At 42.8% G+C, this 26,478-nt stretch overlaps 1 protein-coding gene and 2 long non-coding RNA genes across 6 annotated transcripts in view; 1 reads left to right on the forward strand and 2 right to left on the reverse strand.

Annotated features, from left to right (window-relative positions):
- Efna5 (ephrin A5) overlaps window positions 1–26,478 on the reverse strand; it is a 278,361-nt gene that overhangs the window by 173,576 nt on the left and 78,307 nt on the right. The gene's annotated exons all lie outside the window — the stretch shown is intronic.
- On the forward strand, window positions 1,710–25,097 carry Gm52303. Its single transcript, XR_003952355.1, has 2 exons — window positions 1,710–7,810; window positions 24,778–25,097. It is a non-coding gene; the product is annotated as a predicted gene, 52303 (long non-coding RNA).
- Window positions 3,997–14,101, reverse strand: Gm46583. Its single transcript, XR_001782160.2, has 2 exons — window positions 12,200–14,101; window positions 3,997–12,104 (listed from the first exon to the last, which is right to left on the reverse strand). It is a non-coding gene; the product is annotated as a predicted gene, 46583 (long non-coding RNA).

Here is a 26,478-nt window from a genome sequence, read left to right on the forward strand (position 1 = left end):
AGCAGAAACTACAACTAGGATACTTTTAACTTAATTTGCATTAGTCCTTTTGATATCGTGACCGTCATTAGATGACAATCCTAGCAGCGGCAGCAACTGCTGTGGCAACAGTGTTCTGGGCAGTCCCCAAGAAACCTCTCACACTGATCCTTTGTGTTTTTTTCTCAGATTTAGAATTATTAACATACTACGAGTATGAAATGATACATATCTGACTCCAGTTCCTGGTTATCTGGTCTCAGAAGTATGTAAGCAGTTGGAAGCATCACAGAAACCCAGACTCCAAGCACTGTGTCTTGAGAGCCCAAACTTCCCACCCCACAGCCTTCCTCCTAAGAATCGACACACTCCTCGGAGTGAGTGCTTGGCCAAGAAGCAAAAGCCTTGCATCACTGTTAAAGGAATCTGGTGATAGAGGATAGAAAATTGGGGGGTATTTTGGCAAATGTAAAGACCACAAATATGATATCACTCCAACTGAAAGCCACAAAGAGAGTCTATCCCAGAACCAATGGGCACCAACCAAACCCTGACAGAATCCTCACACTGCCATTGTAAACAAAAAGGGAAATTTAAACCAGGAACACCTCCCACCCACCCACCCACCCCCCAAAAAAATTGAGCAGAGAGACCACAGAATGATATTTTTATGGAACTATCAATTTTATCAAGATAGAGTCAGGAAAATATGCATAGCTGTGCTATCTTTTCATATGCCAAGTATTCATTTTGTTTTATGTTTACATTAGGGTGTCTCTCATTTCATCTGTTTACGTTCAATAAATTATATTATATCAAACCCAGATTTGGAGTATCTCAGTCTAAATACTTGAGTGATTCCTGTTAATATTTTCATAGGACTTCAACTTTAGATTTTTTTTTTCATGTTTCTCTGCAAAATAACACCTAAGTGTACAAGTTTAATTCAAGTACATTGGTACGTCACTGAATTATGTGGCTGTCACTTGCACAGGAGATGGCTGCATCTGCTATATGCTTTATGCAAAGTTAGAAGGATGAATGTACTTTTATTCAGCTCAAAGATGTGCTACATACATTAATCAACCAGTAACTATTCTCTTTATTACACTCAGCATTGTTTTAAACCAAGAAATAAATGACCAAAAGGCTCTATAAATTAATAAACTAGCAGAGGAAACTAAATAAATAAGTAAGCAGATGATAGATAGGTAGGTAGGTAGGTAGGTAGGTAGGTAGATAGATAGATAGATAGATAGATAGATAGATAGATAGATAGATAGATAGACAGACAGACAGCTGAGTCAATCAAGTTTCAACTCTAAAAAGAAGAGGGTGGATTAAGAGCCAAATTTCCATGATGCTGCATAATTTTAACTTAACTGCTGTTTCACTCAGCTTCTCTGTAAACACTGCTTCGGAATACCCTTTTGTCCCGTGTACAGAACGTCTTTCCTATTGTCCTCCCGGGAAGGCTGGCAACAGGCTCTGCACTTTGACCTCCAACCCTGCCTCAGCAAGGGGCTCGCTGATATTCCCAGAAGTTTCTCTCAATGGAAGAAAACCATTGAAAAGAGAGCCCTCCTTTTAGGCTGGTGGTCCCTACTCCCACATTACTCTTGGCCCCCTCTAAGTGGTGGCATGCAGGTCTGGTCAAGCCCAACAACTCCAGGGCCTTCACAAGCCACTATTTTTCATGTCTATTTGATAGGTCTTTTCCTTGCTATTCAAAGCAGCTTTCAGAGTCATGTTTGTGTGTGAGGGCTCTCTATTATGGCCTCATATTTGATTAATTTGCAGCATTCATGTGTCTAATTCTCTATACACAAAGGGGATGAACTAGTTTGGACTCCATCGACAGGACAGTTCTGCCAGGAAAGTTCAAACAGAAGGCAAATGGCTGCCGGTGGAGATGGTTCCCAGCTTGCTGAGAAAAGCTTAGAAACACGGTCAAGAGTCCAGCTTAAAACAAAACCAAACGCTGCTATTGCTGCCAGTGGCTTTGTTGATGATATTTTAAAGCACGTAGGCAACCAGAATGCTGTGTCCCTTGTCAACGCGTACATACATCTTCACAAGAAGGGGTGTCTGAGAGGACCACAGCTGCAGACATTGCACACACACACACACACACACACAAAGAGGTTCCTGGCTTTCTTTTAGGTCCTCAGTCAACTTTTATCAACTGGGGGGGGGGGGGGGCGGGGGGGGCGGGGAAGCAAGAGACAACAAACATTGTCTGCAGCATCATTTGGGTTTTACACTTTAGCCCATTTCAGGTATTGTTTGTGAAAGTGTGAAAGTATCAGAGAGCAGAATAAGGTTCTCCTTTCTTATTACTTACTAAACGCTTTCAAATCTGCCTCTAAACACAACTTATCATCATCCCTTCAGTTGCTCCCGACTACGGAGCCCTCCAGAAGCGAGCGACAGCAAGAGCAAAGTGGGCAGCAGCCTCCTTCCTGGTTCCCGTGGTCATTTGAAATGTAAAAGTTAATATTACTTTTTAATCCAGAAAAAACAAAAAAACAAAAACAAAAAAAAGCCTATCTAATGTCCCTCCCACTCTTACAAAGTGTTTCAAAGAGCTTGAGTCTGCGGACAAATTATTTGCAGGAAGCAGAAGAGAACGGCTCATCCTCCCATCGTCCGAGTCGCCCTGCATTCCATGTGTGCTTTAATAAAAGGCAGGATTCTGCTCGTCCCATGATGTCACTCGTACTCTGTATTTAAAAGTCCCCAAAGGCCAAGTTACACTTCCTTTTTCTGGAGCCAAAGGTGAAATAAATCTTTACAATGTAGAGGAGGGGGGGAAATGTGTATGAGTTCTTCCAGAATATATGAGGGAGTCTGCAAGGAATCAGGTGAAGAACCAACAACTTGGTTTTCAGTTTTTCTGATTTACTTCAATGACCTTGGGGTTTCCCCTCCTGATAGAACTAGGGGGGAGGGAGAGGGGGTGAGCCAAGGTGTGTTATTCCATGGGCTCTCACATTTGATTTTGTACTCTGGGAAGGTAAGAAATGATGGCACCAGGCACATGAGCATTTGCGACAAGATACACACAGACTCAGCACTTGGGCTGTGATCCCTGAAACCAAGCTGTCTGCGGCTCCGAGAAAGAGCAGCCATCACTCACAGGGTTCTGGTGACATGACATTCTGCTTTCCTAAGAGCAATGTGGTTACTAACCTGAAACTATCAATAGCCAGGTACAGAAAAGGAAATCCAGGTACAGATGATCCGTTTGTCATTTTTAGGGTACTCTAAAAAATGGTGGTGGAGGGTGGGGGTGGCACGTGACTTGGGGTAAAAGTACGTCTCCAGCATATAGGGTGTGTATGTGTGTGTGTGTGTGTGTGTGTGTGAGTCTGTGTGTGTGAGTGTGTGTGTGTATGTGTGGAGTATGTGTGTGTGAGTGTGTGAAATATGTGTGTGAGTGCATGTGTGTGCATGAGTGTGTCTGTGAATGTATGTGTGAATGTGTGTGCATGAGTGTGTATAGAGTATGTGTGTGTATGTGTGAAGTATGTGTGTGAGTGCGTGTGAGTGCATGTGTATGTGTGTGTGGAGTATGTGTACGTGTGTGTGGAGTATGTGCATAAGTGTGTGAGTGCATGTGTGGGAGTGTGTGCATGAGTGTATGTATGTGAGTGTGTGTGCATAAGTGTGTGTGAGAGGGTGAATGCGTTTTAATTGGGAAGCCATGGGGGGTGGGGGGCAAGGTAAAGATTATGAGGAAAAAGTAAAACACTAAAGAGAGCCAGGGAGAGCGGTTTAACACAGCACTGTATTAACACCTAAGTGATAAAATTGTAAAAGAACAAACCCATAAGGACAGAAGGAAGCCACAGAGGCCACCAGCTCCAGTCTCAGGTATGCCTGAGACATGCAGTGACTTCTCTCAGGGCTCCTTGGAGCTGTCAGGTCAGCAGATACAGAAGCCCCTCTCAGCACAGCTAGACATGGACCAGGAGATGATGGGGAGAATTGTTCGATGTAAAAGAGTCAAGCAGCAACATGAATAAGCCTGAATTTATTAGAGGTCCGAGTCTGTGTGAGGCTGAAATCAGCTACTTCCGAAGTAGGTAAAATTCAACCATACAGGCTTGGAGCCTAGTGAAGAAATGGTATACTTACACAGCAAGTTCAAGAACCTGGGCTCAACCTGCAGCACCACAAATAACAAGCAAGCAAACGCACACGCAAGTAAACAAATTGAGTGTATCTTAGATGTAAAGCCCTTCACTTTTATAAAATTAGTATAAGCCCTCTGTGTTCTTATAAATCCACCTGTTTCTAGACATGTCAAGACAAAAGAGGATGTCATAAAAATTGCTAGTTCTCCCACAATTCCCTGCAGCCTACTGACCTAGTCCTTTCTCTAAGCTTAAGCATGAGCACATGTGCGTGTGCACACACACACACACACACACACACACACACACACGCACACACACACACTCATAAAGCATGCCACTGTGTTTCGTGCCAGCATGAGGGTGGTACATATGTACCTTTAAGTCTCTGCTCATCCACTTAATGCCAGTCTGGGCCCAAGTGCACATATAAGTCAGAGCTCCGACTGCTCACAGCCAAAGCCAACTCCATTGAAGTTAACAGAAATGACATTTCCTTTAAGAACTTCTCATAAAAACCTCCTGGCAAATTAGACAGCAGCTGTCGTGAACACAAGACGACAGCCACAAGAGCCAGGGGTCCTGTCCTTGAGGGCAGAAGTGGGGCCAGGGCCAAGAGTTTTGTGCTTCTTCTCTAAGCACAGACATTAGTGCGGTTAGGACGGACTGCAGACCTACACAGACCTACACAGACCTGCAACAGACTGCAGGCAACCTGGCTGCGGAGCTTCCTACACTTGAGATGAACCCCTTCCCTCCCCTTCTCTTCTCTCCCCACCCCCTTACTTCCTCTTCTTGCAGGTGGCTTTTTAGAAGGCTCCTCTTACTATTATTATTTTTTTTTTTTTTTTTTTTTTTTTGGTTTTTCGAGACAGTGTTTCTCTGTGTAGCCCTGGCTGTCCTGGAACTCACTCTGTAGACCAAGGCTGGCCTTGAACTCAGAAATCTGCCTGCCTCTGCCTCTGCCTCTGCCTCTGCCTCTGCCTCTGCCTCTGCCTCTGCCTCTGCCTCTGCCTCTGCCTCTGCCTCTGCCTCTGCCTCTGCCTCCCAAGTGTTGGGATTAAAGGCATGTGGAGGTTCCTCTAAAAACACAGGGGCCACCACAGAAATGGCAGCTACAGTCTGAAACCCACACTGTGAAACAATTACACACTACTGTTTTTCAAATAAAAGACGTGATGGTAAACTTATTCATATAAAAGACTGTAGATATTTTCTTTTTAAAAAAATATAATATTCCACGAAACAGTCTTTGAGTAAAGGGCACTGAACTATTAAATTCTACCCCAACCAAATATATTCCAACTTTTATTTCAAGTTCAAAAGAGGAGAAGGATAGGCTAGAACTATCTGGATTCTTTCTATAACTTCTAAATTTTGACACAGTGTGTGTAAGGCATATTTCAAAGATGTTGTATCTGTTTAACACAAGTTCAGAGCAGAGGCCCAGCTCCTGGTAGGGGAGAGAAACTCTTCCTGTATTTTTGAGAAGACCCAAAACTGAAGGACCTCTAATTTCTAGTAATTATCCTGGTACCTTACAGCCCATGATTACAGATATAACCATGCCCTGAGCTGCCCTCCAGTTTGTTCTAAACTCAGTGCTTGTAATTAGTCTTGATTAATACTCCACATTTCATATCAACAGAAACAGTGAATCCAAAAGACCCTGTGTTTTCCTGCCTCATGGAGTCCCGCTGCTGTACATGTTCTGTGCCTTCATCAAGGGAACCTGCTGAGCAAATGGGATCGGACAAAGCCTTGGCACCCACCTGGCCTAACTATTCCCGGGGAAGCAGCAAGGCCTTTCCTGTAACCATCTTAATCCCTTATATCAACTAATTAATACACAGAGAAAGCTTTTACTTGTGTGTGAGCAATTATACCAAGTTCCTGGTCAGTGTCCAAATGGATTCACAATATAACTCATGAACAATGAGGCTTAGGGAAAGACATCATCTAAAGATGACTTCTAAAATGAAGAAGAGCTTGAGAAGCAGGCATTAAATGACTCTGTTAGTAGCAGGGTGCCGGGACAGAAAATAAATGCCATTCTTTTTTTTTTTTTTTTTTAGTAAACTAATTCTGAGGCCTTATTTTGCACATGTGTGACTACCTTAACCAGGCCATTTACATGAGCAAACTAGAACCAACAGATAAAGGAGTTGTGACTCTCTCTTTAGATAGCTGAAATGGTTAAAGACTTGCAAGGGGCTGAAAAGCAAGAAAACGTCATGTCCTCAAATAACTGCCAACTACTAAACATCTGAACAAACTCACTGCGCACAGACTCCTGAAAGCTACCCGAGACTCAATGAGTTCACCTTGCTGCCTCGGCGCTAAGTACCTGCTCTCAAGGTCCTTGTGTTCTTTCCCTTTTAGAATGTGTAACAGGAAGCAGTGATTTGCGAATCACGGCTGCCTGAGGACTAGCTGAAAACTGGAGCCAGCCTCAGAGGATGGGGAGCAGAGGAGGGCTCAGAGCCTGAAGCAGAGTACAGCATCCCCTGCTGCAGGTTCTGCCCTCCACCTCACCTCAGCCAGAGTGGCAGTCGTTCTAGTGTCAGGGCAGCTCGTCCTCCAGCAGAGCAGAGGGCACAGGATCCTAGTGGCTCGGGCAGTCGAGAAAAGGCTCTCCCGATAAAGCATTAGATTGTGGTAACAGGCCCTGGTGTGCACTGGGAACTCTTCCTGTGCAGACGTCTGGCTGTCTGGCTGGGTGGGAGGACTTTATCCAATAAAGGTCCAGCACCAAGTTCATGGAAGCCAAGCTTTTAAGAAACAAAATGCTTCCTCTAGTCACCACCCTGATAGACTGTCATCTACCACACATTCACACTCATGTATTTGTGTGTGTGCGTGCTGTTTAGACTGTCAGAATTACTGTACTGAGTCACCCTTAGGAATCAGACACTGTCCTCCCAGCTAGAAGAATCGCCCACCCCTGGAATTTTCAGGATCTTTTCCCACCTTTCCCAGTGTATACCCACTGGCAGGAACCAAAGAGCTATCACCCTGACAAGAGAAAACAAGCTGTGGGCCACTCTAAGGAAACAGGTTTTTCCTTCCCTCGTAGAGACATTCTTTCTTGGTGAGCTCATGTAAAACAGCAAAATGCTCAGTGAACATACTTGGTCCCATTCCCTGCAGGTGACTGTGCCCTTCAGCTTGACCTGTGATATAGAAAGAGAGAAAAAAAACCACTCTCCAGTTTCTAAGTAAAAGGTGACCATTTGGCAGCTAAGGTGATGGAAGCTGGAAACAGTGATGTGGAAGAACTTGTCAGACAGGTGTGGCCCGGGAGCTGGGAACACAAAGCAAAATGTTTCTGGGGGCCAATCTTGAGCCAAATTAATTTAAAAGGACAGGATAGCGACTGTGTGATGTTTGTGCTATGTTGGTATTGGGGGAAGAAAAAAAAAAAAAAAACTGTTCTTATCTGGCAAGGGCGCCCCCTGCTGGCCGCCACTCTGAACTCCGCCTCTTGGTCTCTCTCCAGAGAAGGCAGAATTGCTTGCACAGCACAGAGAATCCGGCAGGGTTAGATGGGCGAGTCCCTCGCAAAGCACACAAAAAGAGCAAAAGGTGCGGGTCACCGCCCCAACCACAATCTACCTCCGTCACGGTTCTCTGCAGTCAGATAAATTACAAGGCGGCTGGAAAGAATGACTACGCTGATTACTGCTTTGCAGGTGAGACGTTGGAAAGCCAGGGAGGAAAGAGGCCATTTTATGGGGCCCAGCCGCAGAAAGGATTCCTAAATTACACTCACATGTTTATAGCGCTTGACTATGGGACTAAATCTCCACTATCCTTCTAATGGCTCCGGTTTATTGTGACATTCTTAATAGTAATTACTTAAGGTCCCAAGCACATGACACAGCAGCCTAGGATTAAAACCCATTCGAACAGTAGACAGAACACCTTGCCAGCGAGTGACCTAAAATCAGCCTTGTGTTCCCACGCCATCCCCCACTTACCCCCTATTTCTTTGCGAGCTACTAGGTGCACAGACATTTTTTCATGAGCTGCTCTTCCAGTGTCTCCGCTTTCCCCTCTCACCTATTTTGTCCTATGTTTGGCCTCTTACAAAACCCTGCTAATGTTTCACAATATTGGCACACTACCCCCCCCCGTCGTCTCCCCCCCCCCAAAAAAAATTCCAGCAAAACACTTTGGGCAGAAAACACTTTGTAATCTGGGGCTCGTGTTTAAACTCGCTGTCGTCCATTGGAACTAGTTACTCAAGGAAAATTGCCACGGCGCTCAGCTGGTTCAGACTACCACAAAGAAAACCTGTTTGTGGAGGCACACGGGTCTCTGCACTCCTGACAGAAACGTCATACTTGAGCGTCTTTAGCTCGGAGTTATATGCCCTTAGTCTCCGAGAGTTCACCAGCTCAGGCTGAACTTGGCTTCCCCCTGGGACCTCAATCTCATGTCTGTTCCCAGCTCTCGACTTCAAACACGGGGGACAGGGATGCAAGGCATCTAGGCGTGAGCAGAGAAATATAATAGACAAAACAAACATGCTTCATCCCCTTTGGGTCACTGGGTCTGGTTTTCATTTTCTAGTTTACATACGAAACCAAGGGGTAAGAAGAAACGCCCATGGAATACAGGACCGGGGGTGGGGGGGGTGGGGGGGGGATCCCTTATTTCTGAATTTTAAAGACACTGCCATACATCGAAACGGGTTGTTTGCTCTTTATTGGATCCAGTTTGCTGAAATTTTTAGTTTTCAGTTCTTTGTGTTTCTTCTGCAAGTGGAAGACTACCCAAATGAAACAGTTTATAGTTATCCTTGTATGTGCTAGTTCGAAGAACGCTTGCTGACCGTCAGGTGTGTTTTTGTCCCCATGTCCGATGTGGGACAATATTTAATTCAAGAGTGTATTTTATTCACCTCTTGCCTTAGCTGGTCCTGTAGGCAGGCATCCCCAGGAATAGCTTGATGAGGGAAATGTTTACCTACCAAAAGCTGTGAGAATGACAATGTGGGCTGATTTTTATTTATAAGAGGGGGGAACTGAGCAATTTTACAATGAACCCGATCAATCTGTACCCGTTTGGGGAATAATTCTTCTCTGAATAGAGTTATCAAGACACCTGTAGTTTACCTGACCCTGTGTCTACAGGAAGCCAGAGGTTCTCATAATTATGTTCAAATGCAAAGAACTTTTACTGGTTACCACTTAGACAGTAGATGACCCCCATAAGACTTGGGATGACTTCAGTTGCTCCACGTGTCCAAAGGCTCCAAACTGCACATCCATGTTCACACATGCATTCTCTAGGAAAGCCAGAATCAGCCTCTCTTTATTTCAAATGTGGGGTAAGTACAGTGGCTATCAGCTGGACAAGCCGTGGAGAAGGTTATTCACCTCTGCAAACATCACAACAGTAAGCCATGTGCTAGCACAAGGGAAGTCCGCCATCTCTCAGGAAGCCAACCTTGTTCTGGTTTTTTTTTTTTTAAGCTACACTGTGTTACAATACTCTCATATTGTAACAATACTTAGAAACTATGTCAGCAAGAGGAGAGAGAGAGAGAGAGAGAGAGAGAGAGAGAGAGAGTATCAATAAATAAGCTCTGTCTGATACCCCTCAGATTAAACTCAATATGCCATTAATATGAAAAGAATTTGACAGTTTACATAAGGGATGTGACCTGGTGCCAACAACCTCTGGCTTCTTCATTCTCCAGATGGTAGCAGATTAGCAGGCAGCCTTTATTCTCCTAAGAAGATTTCCCCCCATGGAAAAGCTATAAAGACCAATTCTGTTCCAAACTTCAAGTCTCCTTCACAAATGTCTACCCAATTCTAGGCCTTAACTAATGCCTATTAAAAGAAGCCCTTGGGCTCAACGTTATGCAGTGTGGGGGGAAAACACTAAAGGCAAACTTAACTCTAATGCCTGCCTTTAAAAGATCTATTGACAGAAGCAGTAGGGAGAGTTTGAACTGATGTTAACTTAAAGAAAAAAAGCTGGTGAGATTCAATTGTGGATGTGAATGCTCGAGTGAGTTTGATCTTGACGGGGGCTTAAGATAAGGAGGATAAAAACCTAAGCCTACTTACACATTAAAAAATGCAGTCACACTACATTCACTACACACACCGCTCGCAATTTGTTTTATGCCCATCATCACTGAGGGCGTTGAAGGGCACCCTGTATCCCGGGGTACAAAGCCACAGCAGAGGGCAATTACTCCGCTAACATGAAGAACCATTTCCTGACATCACACAATGTCCCCCTTTACACTCGATCTTCCAGTGTAATGCAAAATAATATAATTGAACTTTTCTTTAGTTTTCTTCTGAAGGAAGAAACATAACAGGTGGATAATCAAAGAGATCTGAGAGATGAAAACCAGTTCTTAACATGAAGGAAAAAATAAAACATTCTTCCCATATCACACAGGACGGAATCTTTGAATAATTAGGGAAATAGCATATTGATAAACAGACTGACCCAAGCAGGTTAAGTGGATACCCTCCCTGATGCTTGGATTCCTCTGTGGCCACGGGGATACAGGGTATCCGCATGAAGGACCTCCTCTCTAAGAACCACGGGAACCCATTAAAAACATTGTTGCAGCACCAATTAGTACAGGGCTGCTTAGATATTCTTTGTTACTTCTTAATATGTCTACCAAACTCTTCACAGATGAAAATGGAAAATGGGGAGGCTTTGTCTGGAATTTCTTCTATTTTTTTCTTTGCTGACAAGATAGTCTGGACAGCTGATAATCCTGAAAGCTACAAAATAAACTACTGCAGAAACACCATGCACAGTAAAAACAAATCGGGCAGAATAAGGTCCCTCTTTCCAAGAAGTCTGCATCCATCCTCCCAGGAAATGAAAACTTTAGAAACTACTGCAGATACTAAGAGGGAAGAGATTACAGGTCCTTCTATCTGTTTAACAGAACGGGTTTCCATTAGCTTCTAAAATCACTTAGGTAAGAGAACATTAACATTTGCCAACAGCAAATATACTTTGAGGTCCCCAGAAATAAAAGTTTTTGTGGAAACCACAAAGGCCATAAAAAGGAGGGGAGAGGATTTATTTAATTTATTTTCTGCACACCACTTCATTTCCTAAAGGAGGAAATGCTGGACAAACAGTAATTTAATGGTCGTATAAAACACTCACCCAAGGATGCCATTAATGGTGACAGCCCAGATCTCATCTAGGCAAAGCACACAGTTCTCTAAACACATTGGCAGAGTTCAAAACTGAGTTCTTCCAAATGGCTATTTTCTTGTCTTGTAGTCTCACTACTGTGTACTCACAGAAATATCTCTTCCATTACCATTATCATAATTACTTTAAGCAAAAACACAAAAACAAAAACAAAAACAAAAAGTTACATGTGAAGGGACTGTACTCCAACCCAATAGCTGGGACCATCATGGCAATCAGATAACGAGTTTCAGAAACAGCTTAAGGAAATGAGCTAATAACATGACTGCCCACAAGCAGATTATCCCTGATTGCCACAAAGAACGCTATTAGGGGGCACCCTGTTTTCAAGTGATCATTTTTCCAGTCTGTTACAGAAAGGTTAATCTGCAGCCCTATTCGTAAAAATCAATTCTGAAACATGCTAAATAGAAAACAATTACATCTAAAAATTCCATCATCAGGAGCCACGTTGACATTTCTTTTCATTGTCTTAGAGAAAGAGTAATTCGAGTGCTTTTCCATAAACTGACCAATAAGAACAAAGGCTGGGTGGCACAACTCAACCAGTTTAATGTTGTCTACCTAGCATATCTGGAACAGGCTCGTGAGGGGGAAATAAAATGGCTGTTTAAAAAGACTAACAATTTTTAACTTCCAAATTCTTTCCGCCAGGGTGATGAGAGAACATAGCCAGAGAACTCCCCCAAATACCCTGAGCCTCCTCCTTCCAAACCCCAGGAAAACAGTTGCTGTTGTTAGGAAGGTAGGATAAAATCCTGTCCAACCTACATTCTGCCCAACGACTGCATGGCCCTCCCCCCTCCCCGCCCCACCCCTCCCCCGCCCCAGGGTTATCTCCATTCCAATACGCTAACACCTGTTCCAACCTGCCTACCTATCTGAGGCCCGGAGACTTTTGTCTAAAGAGTTAATATCTGCATTTTTTTTTTCATTCTTCATTTGAAAAGATCTAGCAGCCAATAGCACCAGACTTTCACCCTTGGCTGGCAGCAAGATCTGATTGTGATATGTAAATCAGAATACGTTTCACCTGCAAAATGACTAACATAAATGCAGATGAGAATTTCCCCCAGGGAGCTAGCCAAGGCACCCCCACCACCACCTGGGCGCTCTGAAACAAGTCTATTGTAAACACAAAACCCAAGCCTTGCTTGAGAAAGTAGCCTGGGAAAATGGGAATTTTACCATTCCCAAATGAAGACCGTATCCCAGCGGGGATGTTGTGCCTAGGAACATTTCATAGTTCCTAAGAAATCTAAATATCGGGTATTCCTGATGGAAGCCGAAGCAGAAGGAGGAGGATATACCCTTCCCTTCCTGGTATAGAAAGCGCGTGGAAACAGAGAAACTTAAGGATCCCCCATTCTAGCTGGATTACATCCAAGACCCACTTATCTGAGATAGAATTAGACCAAATGTCAAGAGGAAAGAATGGACGGGCTTACCCCCTTCGTGTTTCAGGAAGAGCTAGCCTTAGTATTTTGATGACATTTTAAGTATAAAAGGGTTTTATTGTAAACTTTGGACCCCTAGAAGGCCAGCTTCTAGAGAATTTTGAAAGGAGAGATTAGTTGGAAGAGCCTCGCTTTGGATTCCACCCTTCAATCACGTTAGACACAGGGCTTTAGCCACTTTCTTGCCCGAAAGTCAGACATGTGGTTCAAAAGTTTAATTATATCACCGGCTGCATCGGAAGCGCATTGTCTCTCATCCACAGGAGGGAGAAGCCCTTTTGCTGGAGTGCTGGGGTTCAGGCATCTCGGTGGAGGATTTCCACAAATTCTCAGGTTATGCCTGACAATTGCTATTTTTTTTTTCTCCCTTAACTGATCAAAGAACACAGCCTGGATCCTGATGAGATTCTAAAAGGTTTCTCTCAAATTCTAAACTTTTGGCCAGAGTCCTGCTCTCTCCCCAAACAGCTGAGCTGTTAATGGATTGAGTCTAAGCACAATCATATTGGCACTTTTTTACATAACTCCCTGGTTTTCAGCCAGCAGTCATTCCGTCATTCAGCTGACAGGAATTTACTGAATGCTTAGGTGTTGAGAAGATGCAAAAGAGAGCTGTTCCCAGAGAAGCACGCAATCTCAGCCAGGTAGAACTCAAGCTAATTAATCTAGTTATGAGCCCAATTAAACGAGTTATGCATGTAGACTAGGCCAAACTCCGAGAAGTCTGAGGTAACCGTGAGCTTCATTCTCAAAGTTGAGAAATATCTGCTACAATCAGTGTGAAGTTGTGGCTTGAAGCAGGGTACAAAGAACAGCGAAGCTACCCTGGATCCCAGCCAGATCCATGAGCTGACAAAAAACTTGCCTGTTCTAATCAGGAGGAAGCAAACATGCAGAGTATGTTTTCATGATGAATATGAGAGTCACAGGATATAAATAAATAAATAAATAAACAAACAAACAAGCTAAGCCAGAGCACTAAAGAGGAATGGTCATCCTTACACGCATAGCCACTGAGCTGACATCAAGGGTGACGTGAGGTTTGCTTGTCCTCACTACACACACTCACACCCATGGACATTTGATGGCTACATTCTTATGTCGGTGGAGAGAACCTAACACCAACTTCGTCCACAAAGGAAAAGTCCCTCTGAAACTGAAAAGGAGCCTTCGATGGTATAAGCTGACTTAGAAACACAGAAACCTCAACCTCACTACCCAGGGCTTAAACAACTTCTTCTAAATTCCAAAAGGAAAAAAAAAAATCAATAAAACGATGCTGGATTGTATCTGTCTTCCTTCCAACATGGTCATGAATATATATATATTCATGACCATATATATATATATATATATATATATATATATATATACACATAGGCACTGTGTGTGTGTGGTTGTGTGTATGGCTATGTGAGAGAAAGAGACAGAGACAGAGATATTGAGGGAGAGAGAGAGTGTGTGTGTGTGTGTGTGTATGTATATGTGTGTGTGTGTGTATGTGTGAGTGTGTGCCTGTGTGTGTGCCTGTGTGTGTTTTAAATGAACGGCCCACAACAGAAGTACAGATCAGACCCAACACTTTCTGTGTTCCTACTCTGCACCATGCACAAACCTGCTCTATTCTTTCCAACAACTCTGGATATTAAGTGCTAATTCTGTTCTCACTTTATATATGCGGGCACCGTGGTTAAAATTGCTTATGCAATCATAATAGTAAAGATTTTAGACATAACCACATCTAGATTGGAATTTTGGCTTCCCCATTATCCAACTATGTAATACTGAGCAAGATAAGACATCTGGAGACTGAGAGAATGAAGTAAGGTGTATACAGAGAGCTAGCATGCAATAGGAGAAATCGTGCCTCTTACTATAATTGTTACTGCTGTTTACGTGGCTGGAGGTGGGGACAGCATTCTATCCTATCTTCAGCCAAGCATGCTATCTTTAGACCTGCATGCTGTCTAAGAGGTTACAAGATTCCTAACAGCTATTTGAGTCTATCTTTCAAAAGAAAAGAAGGTAGGAAAAAGTTGTTCTTCATAAAACTGTACGATGTGCAGTAGAAAAAAAAAAATTGAAATCCACAGTGAGTGGAGCCATTGTTTGTCTTTCCCACCATCCCTATCCCCCGAAATCAGCAGTGGGACTCAGTAAGTTCAGTTCACTCAAACATGGTGAGTTGGCCGTTTAGTGAAAAACGCTTCATCCACATGAGGCTGTGCGCTTGGTTCGGTCCCAGCAGAACCTTCCGATGCACTAGGAGCCTTCCTACACGATACCTTAGTGGCCCGGGCTGCACAGCTGCACTTTGGCTCACCCTAGTCTATAGCACTTTCCGGACTTTGGAGGCTCCTGGTGTATACTCATGCACATAGATGAAGGTGACAACACCAATTTGGTTTTTGAAGGCACTTGTCAGGTATCCATAGTGAGGTGTGTATTTCAATTTAAGGAGCGTCTGTTCCGTAATTGATCTCTATTGCAAATTAAGAAACGTAATACTAGACATTAAATCTCTGACAGGACTGTGAGCATTATGAAGAATGCTCCATTTGGAGATAGTACTGATCAGATATTGAACTCCAACCCAGACTTGAAAAGTAAGGATACTTGCATGAGAACAGAGTTTTTATTTTATCAAACTATCCATTTTTCTTGCTACATACATTGCTCCATTGAAGAATTCTTCTCTAAAGTGATGACTTTAGGGTGAACAACTGTAAAACCATATAGGAGACAATACCCATACCGTTTCATTAGAGGTGGGGTGGGGGGGCAGAGGGGGGAACAAAGAAAAGATACACAGACAGACGGGGCAGGAAGAAGAGGGAGAGGGAGGGAGGGGGGAGAGAGAGAGAGAGAGAGAGAGAGAGAGAGAGAGAGAGAGAGAATCAGCTGCAACCACATGTAGGCAGACACATCCTGCTGGACCACTCTATCAGCTGAATCCTCACAAGTTTGGCTGTGTTGGTCAACACATTGTTCTCCAAATTGTTAGAACCTCTGAACTTAATTTACTGTGGTCTTAAAACAAACAAACAAACAAACAAACAAACAGACAGACAAAGAGCTTCAAGAATTCTCCATCTTGGCATTGAGTTAGTACATTGAGGAAAAAATTTACTATAAATCTGTAATTTGGATAAAACTAGAAAAGGAAAACCTTACAATATATGCATGTGTATAAAGTATGTAGTTGTAGCAAGACATCATTGCGAATTGAGCAATCCATGCTGTAAACAACACCGCCAGCCAACTTGTATAATTTAGATCTAGTTCTCTCCTCCCCAGCTAGCTCACTTGCCAAGACGCATTAATAACCTCCAGAAACATCCCATTTTTCACCTCGGAACAAATTCACCCAGGTTAAACCGTTTTATATATACGGTACTGAGAACAACAACAGAAATCATTTAAGCTGCGTCCTTCCACAACTGCTAAAGTTTCATTCCCCCGTGATATGATCCTAGGAGATCTTTCATTATCTATCGTGGTCCTTTACCCCTGAGACGTATGAAAGAATAACAAAGAGAAACAGAGACATGCTGTGCCTTTAGGGATGTTAACAGCTCAAAACAGCGAAAACATTCCACTAGTCTATAGTACCTCGACTATCTGAGTAAGCTGCAGGCTGGAATTATATATCAGTTCCAATGAAAGTGTCTGGAATCAGTTCTGAAGCCATCTACACTGATGACCAAGGGCTCCACGACCAGACCGACCACAGGGATTGAATTTCCCCTGACAGTTCACTACAGCACACAGTAACAGTTGCCACATTCAAGCTTTGTGTGCTGTAACGCCCAGTGATTTAGACTCAGGTTGCACTTGTACAGCTGCCTGCCTGCATGTGGAAATGAGAAGAGAGAAGTCTAGGGAAACAGATCCTTGTACATCTTAAGAGACAAACTCACTGTTCTGGGCCCCTTAAGATCCTTATGTCATTGTAGCAATCAAAGCATCTCTGCTTTATAGTCATGAGGACTGGCTCTATGTCACGGGTTTATCCAAACCAGAGACTTGGAAGGGAATCAGAGAGGGATACAACCTCAAACCCTCTTACTACAAAGAGAAGCAGAGACAAAAGACTGATGTCCAGTGTTTCCTGGACAGCAAATCTCCCTAAGATGGCCTAAAGTCACATTGTAAGTTCACATGTACAAATCGAAGATAATGTATTAAAATTGACTGGCACCTTACAAAGATGAACCGGCACTGGCTCTAACAAAATGATAATGTAACTTGGAAGCTCATCAGTGTAGTAGTACTGTTACTTATATTTGCTATGCCAGAGTATCGACCAAGTGTACAGCCTAACTTATGGCTGGTAGTCAATAGAGATTGGCAGAACTCACTTACGCGTATGTATGGTATGTGTGTTTAGTATATGTATGCACATGTTCGCGTGGGATAATGTTCATTTGTGTAAGGAGAGGCACACATAAGACATAGTGGAGGTCACAGGACAACCTTGAACCCTTGCCTTCCACCATATTTACCATATTTGAGCATGGTTACTTGCTGTCTATCGCTTTGTATGGAAGACCTGGGGTACACAGAGGTTCCTTGTCTCCACCTCACTGTAGGTGCACTGGAATGACAAATATGTGGCTTGGTATCCAGATTTACAGGGTTCTTGGGGTCTGAACTGTGTGCCTCAACACTGTATGATAGGTTATCCATGGACCCATCCTTCTCAGCCCCTAACGAGTACTTTAAGCTGCATGTTAGATATCCCCTTCTCAGGAAGACTTGCTACTATAAGTGTTTCAGACTCTGTGTGCATGTGTGTGTGTGTGTGTGTGTGTGTGTGTGTGTGTGTGTGTGTGTGTGTGTATGTGTGTGTATGTGTGTGTGTGTGTGTTTTAAAATAGTTGCATATGCATATTTTCAACTCTCAGCAGGAAATTCACTCACATTTTGGACACACATACCTTAAAGATACTTTTATGCACTATTTCTAATAATTTTGTGCATGACTCAAAGATGCATAGAGAGTTTCTTAAAATGCAAAGTGGCCGCTCTTTTAGCCACCAGTGTGTGTGGTTACCTGGTACAGCATCCACTCCTGATTCTGAACGTATATGCTACTAATACGCAATTGTTTTCTTCCACTGTGAATTAACATAATGGAATAGAAGGAACATATCATATAATGAAATATGACTAAGGTAATGAAGATACAGTGTGCCGAGGGTAACTGGGCAGTGTCACGCATTGGGTATGCTACCAAGGTGACACAGAAAATGTTTCCATTTTGGAGTATTTTGGAGGAGGGAGGCCCAGTTTATATTAGCATTTTTGTATCTTTTAAGTTCTTTAGGTGAGGTGGCAATGCTTCATTCATTTTAACAAGGATAAGGCAGCATACCACGAAGAGCTGTGACCCTCAACAACAGACAGGCCTTTGGAAGACATTAAGAGCCTACAAGTGGCTTGTCTTCCTGAGTTCTGACAAAGGTCACAGAGAGTAAGATGCTGGAACAGCAAAGTGACACCCCTCCCCCATCACTGTCTAGATGATAGTGTGGGGCTTATTTTTAAATGTTACTTTTATTTTCAACCCATCCCCCCAAAAGTAAATGATTCAGAATGAAACTATGCATAATTTCTAAGGAATACAAAGAAAAAAAAACTGTTGGGCTGGCGAGATGGCTCAGTGGTTAAGAGTGCCGACTGCTCTTCCAAAGGTCCCGAGTTCAAATCCCAGCAACCACATGGTGACTCTCAACCATCTGTTACGAAATCTGATGCCCTCTTCTGGAGTATCTGAGGACAGCTACAGTGTACTTACACATAATCAATAAATAAATCTTAAAAAAAAAAAAAAAGAAGAAAAGAAAAAAATTAAAGAGAAAGAGAACGGCCTCTTTCTCTCTCTCCTTCTTTTCCTCTCCCTTCTACTTGCTGGCCAAGACTGAGAGCAGAGACTGCATATTTCCTCCCAGACACAAGATGAACAGAAGATTAGCTTCAACCAAAGAGCTGTAAGTGACTATAATCTAGTTAGTAGGGTTCCTTTATGGCTTGAAAGGTTATAAAAACAGACGTTCTAGATTTCCCTGATCAAAACTTTCATTTCCTCCTAGGGAAACATCAGGCCAACCTCTAAAGGTCAAAATGGGTCCTGTGCCCAACACTGTCTATACAAGTGGACGTAAAGAACCAGAATAAAGAACTTTAACCCGGTAAAATTCAGGTATATAAAGATCCCAGGGACTTACAACAATATTATCTGAGGATTCAGTTGAGAGGAAAGGTATTTTAATCAACTAATCGCCTATATCATAGGGTGATCCTCTCTAATAATACCTTCACAGAAAATGCCCATGTAGTCTTGGCTGAATTCAGAGAGACTCAAAATATAGAAGAAATCAATTATTGAGGCAAAAATTCTGACTCAGATGGAAGTATCTTAACAGAAAAAAAATGTAAAGATTATATATAATAATGGTACTCGGAATATGAAAATGTTATTTAACCATGGTGAGCCAGGCACTGTCAAGACAAGGGGGAAACAGAAGGCTTCATGCCCGGCCACTCTTTCAAAAACCTTCCTGGTGAATGGAGGTTTTGGTGGAACTGTTGCTTGGTTGGTAAGGACAGAGCGGGCACGCTGAAGAACTGAGTTTAACGTGGAGAGGTCCCTGCTTGGGGGCCTACCACACCTGGGAAACAAACGTAAAGAGGACACAGGGGAAAAAAGAAAGCGAAAAAGCAATGCCAAGATCAGTTGGTGTCCCAGACGGCAGCCATGGAGACTGACTATTTCTAAAAAGTAATCTCTCTGGAAGAAGCCAGCGTGATGAGACTCAGATAAACTGAGCGTTTCCATTTTCTCTGTCACTCACCCTGAAGACACCCATGGCAAATTAGATACGGGTAGGTCACTTGATACCCGTTGACCTGTACACTTAATTTACACTTCAGAGCGAAGACGAAGGAGCTCTTAGCTTCACTGAAGATCCACTGTGGACCTAGGTAGCATCGATGTCCAGGAGGGTTCGTTCACCTCTGGGGAAAACCCACATGCTAACATTCCCAAAGGTTCAATTAGCTCCAGGGAAATACTAACGAGGTCCAGGCCGCTCTGGGAGTATAAGAACATTGCTCCAAGGTCCAATCAGAGTCCCTTTAGGGAAATCTGCAAAAGGGGATCTCTGTGCCGAGAGTCAGAGACCAGGCAGTTACGCCGAAAGTACTGCGTGAATTATTCTCTGGAGCAACTTGCAGCTTTCACTGGGACTAGAATCCATCGAGGACCATATTTGCTTAAATTGGTTACTTCTAAATGTGAGGGAACTGAGCTCTCAGAAGATAAACCACACTTCCATGTCCTTATAATAAAAAAAGTGGGAATCCAGTATTTAGCCTCTTTAGCAAAACACAGCCGAGGCATCGTCTGTGTGGCCAGCTGTTGCATTATCTGAGACTTGATTCGCTAAATGCATTATTTAGGCATAAATAACATTTAAATGCAATATCTGAATGTTTCTGGTTAAAACATTACCTGGATTTAACACCACCATCTAAATACTCGCAGCCTGTCTTTGCTTATATACAACTCGACCATTAAAATTTTTAATGGATATCGTTAATTTCTCTGACTTATTTTTCTTCCCAAGTGGCAACATTTACTAACAATTATTTTTGATGAGATGCTCGCTATCATGTTTCACAGTTGCTAGCTCTAGGGCTCTTCCTCGTAGAGACTCAGTAAGTGTCTATGGAAATGAAACAACTGGACAGACAGAATGAGTTGCTGGAAGATGAAGAGAGGCCTCACAAACAGAGTGTAAGAATGTATATGACCTTATCTATTCCATAGTTCTGAAGAGTAGAAACTACAGAGATGGGTGAGAGGTCAGAGTGGTCATGATAATAGCAAGACTTTTAATGTAGGGTGGGGGGTGTATTTTATAGAGACTATTCCTTGGTCATGAAGAAAGTCAATTGCAGACACAATGGCTAGTGTCTATCTAGTGACTATCGTGAATGCACACGGGCAATCCCTCTGGACTATGAATGGTGTGAAAATCTACACTGGGAACAAACTCCATTCCTCTAAGAAGTGTGGTAAAAGCCAGATGGGATCTGAAAAAAGGAGGTTTTATGCAATATCCACTGTAATTGGGAGTGTGCACAATTTCCTGTTTCTTTCCCATGAACAGAGACAGCAAGTGAAAATTGTAAGCTGACTTCTATAAAATATGAGTGCCAGCGAATCTTCTCACCCAGCCTTGGAACTGACTCATCCCTGTTGGATCTCTCATCAAGGGGAGAAAGGTGATTCCTCAGACTCTCAATTCCTGCCCAACCCTATGTACAATGTCAGCCAGTGCTGGGCGGTGGTGGTGCACTCCTTTAATCCCAGCACTTGGGAGGCAGAGGCAGGCGGATTTCTGAGTTCGAGGCCAGCCTGGTCTACAAAGTGAAACCCTGTCTTGAAAAAATGAAACAAAACAAAACAAAAAACAATGTTGGCCAGTTCAAGGCAAGCCAGGAATGAGTTTGATGCTCTAGTCGGATAAATTCTTCCGGAAGGAGAATGACATGGGGTACCAGTAAACAGAAAACCATCGTGCACAGGGGCAGAAGCCTTAGGAATTGTGCTATATGTGACCTGAAAGTACAAATGAATGAATGTTTTTCATAATAAACCTGGGAAGAATCAAACAGGGAGCCCCATGCTATTCCCATGATCTACGGTGGGTGAAAGTCACTATGTTAAAAAAAAGCAAGGGTAAAAGGAGAGAATGTTATTAAATTCATGAATCCTTTAAAATCAAGTCGATGACTAACTATGGAAAAGATAATTTTCCTTCTGTGAGAGAAACTGACATGTTGCCATAGCAGAAATTAGCCCTAAATGTCTCAGAACTGTGGTTAGACATTAAGTTGCATAAGAAGATCTGGATGGTTGTAAATCAGTGGAAGATATTATATGCCACAAATAAAATTACGTTTTGGGGGACAGTTTAGTTCACTGATATGTTTCATGCTTTGGAGGGCACAGTGAGTGAAGCTCCTGACAAGAAGGCTGCCGTGCAAAGCGAACCACTCAGAGAGAAACATCAGGTTGGCATCCAAATCCCTACTACACCAACATTGGAGCAGGAACATTCTTTCAAATGTGACTTCTCATGCCACTGGCCCAAACAAGAGGAATACCGTGTTTGCAGTACTTTGCTTTGTTTCTGAAGTCTTCAGTTGAGTCAAGGGATCATTCAAAATTTAGGTATTTTTGTTTGGCTCAAACATGCTCAGTTAAGAATACAGCCTGCCTGCCTGCCTGCCTGCCTGCCTAAATATATCTCACCACGTAAAGATCTACCATTGTGGGAATAATTACTCAGAGTAGTGTTTTTTTTTGGTTTTTTTTGTTTTTTGTTTTTTGTTTTTTTTTTTACAGTAATGTTTTGTTTTGTTTTGTTTTGTTTTTAAAAAAAAAGTACCTCATACGGAGAAACCCGATGTATGCTGTGTTTTCCCACAGAGAACTGGACCAAAAAAAAAAAATGATAAAACACATTTCCAGCTCAAATTAGGACTCCTGAGATAAATAAATAAATAGCCCCATATAAGTCAGCTAAAAGAAGGAGTGAGGTCCAGGGAGGACTCACAAGCATGAACAGGGAGCACCAGGACAAACAAGGAGTAAAACTGTAGGACACACTGCTCCCTCCACATACCAAAAGCACAGACTCTTCTAGCACCCCCACGGTGCTCCTATCTGACAAGTTCCTTCACAACTCTCTGCCCCAATCATTACTTCTCTGTCAGTGTGTATATCAAAAATCAGGGGTGTTTAAACATGGTTTTCAACTGTATGATACAAGCCAATGGGAAATACCTCCAACAGCCTCACTTTTATAAAAATACACCAAGATTCTTGTTTGTTTGTTTCAGATTGTTTTATTTCATATGTGTGAGGATTTTGCCTGCATGTGTGTCCACATACCAAATATGTGCCTGCTGTAGGAACACGGCAACAGTTCCCATAGACCTGGTTATGAACTGCTATGTGGGTGCTAGGAGTTGAACCCAGGTACCCTGTAAGAGTAACCTGTGCTCAAAACTGCGAAACCACCTCCCTCCAGCCCCCAAATGCACCAAAGGGAATGTTTGTTCAAAAGAAACAAAGAACGTAGATTAAAAATTAGAGATAATTCCACCCTCAATAGCGTCTACCCTTCAAGCATACTGATGTCTCACCCAAGAGCACAATGAAGCCTCTATTTCTAGACAAATAAATCAAAACATTGACAGCTGTCTCTCAGATATGACGAGGGGCAATCTTACATAAACATAGAAGGATCAACTTGGTTATTTCTCCGGGGAAATTCCCAGCCTGTCAATGAAGATTGAAAGAATATAGCGTATTAGCGACCATGTTTATTTTCAACTATACCTCAGAAAAATGAATAAAGGAGAATGACATGGCTAGGCAACTGAAGGGAACAGTAATGTTACCTGAAACCCACTTTGACAACACTCACAAAACAGCATGTCTGGTAAGAGACCGGCTTCCCTCCTCCCTCTTTGAATGGAAAATTGGGAAAAGAGTAGACGTGGAAGCCTCTTGGCCTCCGAAGAAACCTGGAAGTTATTTCAGGACTCTCCAAAGACTTCTTAACCTACTTACATGCTGGGGTGGAAAAGAAGAAGAGAGGGGGCAGAAATTAGGTTTAGGGTTTTCAAGGTTAGGAAAACCAAACCCGAGATTGTACGCAACCGCAACCATCGATCCTGTTCTAAGAGAACGGAATAGGCCACTTGCCTGCTTGTCTTTTCAGATAGAATTTTAAGCTAGGAGAACTGTTGTCTCCCCTGGAGTTGCCACTCCATATCACTACAAAAACAATCCCTGCAGAGGAGACATTGGGGGAAGACAAGGGGACAACATGCTAATGACTCAAAGGCCCAAGGGGCCAGGAACTGGGCTACAATTCAACACACACACAGGAGAACGGAATGGAAGCCAGGCAGGTTGAGAGAGCTACATCATGTAATATGTGCAACGATAAAGCTGAAAATTCACAAAATATCTCTCTCTCCTCCCTCCCTCTCCCTCTCTCTCTCTCTCTCTCTCTCTCTCTCTCTCCTGTGTTGGGCTAACTCACCTAAAAATATAAGTTGGTGAAAAAAATCAGTCACACACATCAATTTAGCTTCTGGAAAGAGTGTTCAATTTTATATGTAGCTTAAATGGTCTGAGTTAGGGTTTAGGTTTGGTGTTTATTTGTTTGTTTGTGTGTTTGATTGATTGTATATAGCTAGATTTCTAGTTTTGTGGGGAAAAACAAAAAGCAAAAACAAAAACCATACAGGCAGCTACCGGGTCATCTGGCACGTCGACCTATACTCAGCATCCACAACAGGGAGGCTCACTCCAGTCACCCATTGTACTCTCAGGTCCTCAGAGAGGATCTTCTCACGACTTTTCTTTTCTTCAAGGGATGTTCACCACCTATTTATCCCGGTCTCTGCACTGACACTAATCTGCCTTGAAATTGGCTGACTCGGCTCAAGCCATGTTTACAGGAAAGCGAGTTTCATCGGGCCATCCTGCTCACAGGCCAGTTTATGCTCCAGAGCAGAAAGATTATTAAAAACTATATATTACGTGCATCCACTCTCAAATGACTCTACTTGGGAGAGATAACTGTATCATATCTGCATTTCTCAAACGCCTCCGTTCTAGAAAGGGGGCCAGGTAGCATTACCGTCTTGAATGAAAATTGCTTCCTAAATATATTATCCTCCATAAGAAGCACTTAGCAACTGTTAGTGCCCAGGGGACAGAGGCTAAGGGGGGAAAATGTGTGTAATAGAATGTAGAGAGAGATGGGAAGAGAGAGGAAAAGGTCTTATTTAAATTATCAAGCTGAGCATTAACCACAAGGAGAGAAAAACAAATGTTCTATGTTTTGCACAAACATCAATTATGTCTAGTAATTTAGCTGATTCCTCTCACTGCACAGGTGCTTCGGCGGCAGTGCGACGTGAAAGCCTGCACCACTACTCTGCCTCCTATAAAAAGTACCAAGCTTGGGCCCTCAGCTTGCTCTAAAACAGTCTCCAAGACATCCTGGCACTGCCATTATCGACCATTACGTTGAGCCTCTACCAACCACTCAACAGTGTGAGAGGGAACACAGCCTAGAGACTTGCAAAGGTGGGGCCAAGAAAATAAACTCAGAAGGAAATGATACAAGTGGACATGGACTTTGTTATGTGAATTATGTTATCCAACTGAATGAATGCTTGACCAGGAAAAGCAAGATGGCTGAGTTAAAATAACCACAAACTCAAATTTAACAATAGATTTAACGTGTTCATGCACCTAGCTCACAACTGCTGAAAGAGCTGGCGGGGTTTGATTTTTACCTCTTACATTTCATTTCTTAAAAAATGAAGTGACTAAGATATCATAAACAACTAAAGGCCAAAACAAAAAACAAAAACAAAACAAAAAACAAAAAAAAAACATTATCAATAACCTCACTAAGAGGCAAACAGAGTAAACTCCAAGACCCTAAAACCACAGTGTGTACGTGCACACACACAGAGACCAATAAAGACAATAAATCCTCTTTGACACAGTGAATATGTCATATATGTGAAATGGAGAGATGCATAGGAGATGCTTGCAAGGAGGCACATTAGCTAATGAAGCATTAACTCTCATCCCCATAGCTCAGTGATGAGTTTCGAAAGGATGTGATGTCATCTGTCTATCACTTTGCTTTATCATCATCATTGAAAGAATTTTAGCATTCTTTGTTTACCTTCTCCCTTAATTACCCATGTGACAATCCCCCCTCCCAAAAAAGAGGAAAGGAACCCTCTCCAAATGCCATCTCTTCTACAGTATCTGTGCATTCCAGATTTGTTCCTTGCTAAGCAAACGTAAATGGCCTGAGTATTGCTTCTTTTGCTGACAGTTTTAAATCCCAAATTGTCTGGCCCCTGAAATCCTGCCAAACCGAGAACCCCTCGGTGTGCCTGTCTACTCTTAGCAAATGGCCAGCTAAGGTTCCTTGTCCTATGTAAACGCATGTCCCACAAAAATGCTTATATAAAACCAGAGAGAGCCGGGCAGTGGTAGTGCACGCCTTTAATCCCAGCACTCGGGAGGCAGAGGCAGGCCGATTACTGAGTTTGAGGCCAGCCTGGTCTACAACGTGAGTTCCAGGACAGCCAGGGCTATACAGAGAAACCCTGTCTCGAAAACAAAACAAAACAAAACAAAACAAAACAAAACAAAACAAAACAAAACAAAAACAGAGAGAGCAAGCATTCATTCTCTATGAATCTAGAGGAACCCTGACTTGGGTAGACAAGTCATATGTCTCTACCTTTGTTTCTTACTTGTCCAACAAGAGTGGCAACAGGCTTGCGCCTTTCTGTCAAAGCAGTAAAGAGGATACAAGCCGGTAGAGAAAGGTAGATTTCCAGAGCCTTGTAACACACTAAAGAAATAGGATAGCTCCTCTCTTGCAGTTACCTGCTTCCTGTCCTCCAAACAGAAAACTTAAGAAAAATAACATTCTTGAAATGCTTCCAAATGAATTCCACCCAGGGAGGGAAGAGTTTGTAGTTCTCTGTCAAATGTCAGCAAGCCACGCCCTCTAGTGATGAACATGATTTTATCTTCAAGGCAAATGACTGTACACACAAGT

This window comes from Mus musculus, chromosome 17 (assembly GCF_000001635.26).
Source record: "Mus musculus strain C57BL/6J chromosome 17, GRCm38.p6 C57BL/6J".
In the NCBI taxonomy this organism is placed as follows: Eukaryota; Metazoa; Chordata; class Mammalia; order Rodentia; family Muridae; genus Mus; species Mus musculus.